The 2,338-nt window shown below is 44.4% G+C and overlaps 1 pseudogene; it reads left to right on the top strand.

Moving 5' to 3' along the window:
• Window positions 1-1,926: 1,926 nt before the first annotated feature.
• On the top strand, window positions 1,927-2,056 carry LOC144504963 (U2 spliceosomal RNA; annotated as a pseudogene).
• Window positions 2,057-2,338: the final 282 nt, after the last annotated feature.

Below are 2,338 nucleotides of genomic sequence, written 5' to 3'. Positions count from 1 at the left end.
ACCCTGACATGTCTTTCTACACTATTGAACCAGAATTGATCACCTAGCTTGATGGTGATGCAAGACGAGGAATTTTTCAAGCTGTAGGGTTCTTGATTGTAGTTGAATATAATTCTGCTTCTGCTGATGGCATCTCAGAGATGCCCAGTTTTGAGCTGCTATATCTCTTACTAATTTATCCCACATAGCATGATAGCGCGTACCCTCAGTGAGAAGCGATTTGGGTTCTGGAAGAAATGTGCAGTCGTCACCCCTATTAATACTGTCATGGTTAGACATATAAACAACTGTTAGATTGGTGAGGCCAAGGCAAAGTCAGCAATTCCCTCATGTTGCTTCACCATCTGCTGCAAAGCCAGTCCAGTAGCAGTGTCCTTCGGGACACTGTGAGCTCAGTCAGTTAAGGGAATTGAAGTCCTCCATTTTGTATTTACTGTGCCTATGTTACCCTCTGCACTTCCTCAAAGTGACGATTAACGTGAAGGAACACTGATTCATCAGTAATAGGGGGACAGCAGATAGTAATCAACAGGAAAGGCCATTGCCCATGTTTGATCTGAAGCCATGAGACCATCTGGGGTCTAGAGTCAATGTTGAGAACTCCATGAATCACTCCTATCCAACTGTGTATCACTATACTCCCACCTCAGAGAGTCTGACATGCCAGTAAGAAGGACATGACCAGCGAGGAGTCTGGGTCAAAATAAAAGCGAATTACAGTGGATGCTGAAATCTGAAACAAAAATAGAAAATGCTGGAACATCTCAGTAGGCCTGACAGCATCTGTGGAGAGAATAGAGCCAACATTTTGAGTCTGGATGACCCTTTGTCAAAGTCTGGGTCATTGGTTAATAGGTACAACATAAGTAATGACTATGTCAGCCTATTGTTTGACTAGTCAGAGACAGCTCTCCCGATTTTAGAACCGATCCTCAGACATTTGGGAGGACACTCTTGGGATCGAGGAGGCTTAATATATCCTAATTTGATGCCTGTTCGCTTCTAAACTGTCTCCTCTACTGTAGAATTAGAATTCCTAACTCCAATTTTAACCCCTCCCTGACTGCCAAGTATGGGTTCCTTGGAGATTAAAATGGTGGCAATACCGTTACCTTCACATTTATGCTCTTCCACCTCGCTGGCTGCATATTTTCTTTACTCCTTTGTTTCTCTTTGGTTTTAGGAAACTTGTTTGTCCCTCACTGCAAGCAGAGGAATGTTTCAGCAATAATCAAAAGTTATATACCAATTTTGCTGTCTAACCCTGACTGTGTGAGTTGTGCACAGTGCTGACTGCATCAAGGACAGCTGCCGTTAGTTGCTTCTCAGGATAGAATAGGCCAGGCAGGCAATGGTTTATAGTGTTTTACATTTTCGTAGTGACCTGGGAGCAGGAGTGCTCCTCTTCACACCACTGGGTCTCAGTGCTTATTATTGTGCAGTTTCCCACTCCCACATACTACTTTTGCCCAGGAGTCTGATGTGAGGAACCAGGCCCAGGAGTTAAATGGGCCTCATGTTGGCGCATCCATCTGAGCTTCCCATTCATAACAACAGTCCTTGCAGCGCTCGTACCTCGAGTTAAAATCAGGTATCCTCTTTCTGTCTTTGTGTGCTGTGACCATCAAATAGCGCGGTCACTACTTGAGGCCAAAAATAATGAACAGGGGGGGACGGACAGGAAGACACCACCCATGTGCAGGGATGATGTCATGGAGATTCTTCACAGTTTGAGACGGAAAAGGCATGAGAGAAAGCAGAAAAAGCCGAATTGTAAGTTAGTGAGAGATGATGAGGGGATGGGTGGCAGTTGAAAAAAAATGAAACCAACTTCGGTTTACTGTGTTTCAGTCAGTTTGAGGTTCTGGCAGATGGGGAAAGGAATGAACACAGACCTCTGCTGCTGGTTCTTTACTGCAGTAAATGCTTGCTTCTCGGCCTTTTGGCTAAGATCAAGTGTAGTATCGGATCTGCACTTGGTTGAGGTCATTAGGTTACGCTGAGGCTTCATATGTTTCATATGAAGCAATTTTTAAAAGCGGCATCTCGGCCTTTTGGCTAAGATGCAAATGAGCTCAAGTCTTGGAGGAGGATCCTCCCCCTTCTCCAATCAGCTTGACTCATGTAGATCAGGCCCAGGACAGGGTGGTTTTGGTCTCCCGTCCTGTCTTGTCAGCCTGGATCTGAAATGTCTCAACCTGTTGAGACTCTGAATTGGATTTGATTTGATTGAATTGGAAAAGTATTTTTAAAAAATGCTGGAGATAAAGCCATCCGCTACTGGACAGTGGCCAGACAGGCTAAAAACCTGACTGTATTTTGGTATAAAACTGCATAA

This window comes from Mustelus asterias, chromosome 15 (genome assembly GCF_964213995.1).
Source record: "Mustelus asterias chromosome 15, sMusAst1.hap1.1, whole genome shotgun sequence".
NCBI lineage: Eukaryota > Metazoa > Chordata > Chondrichthyes > Carcharhiniformes > Triakidae > Mustelus > Mustelus asterias.
Note: the sequence above shows the minus strand (reverse complement) of the source record. Positions and strands in the feature narration are given on the sequence as shown.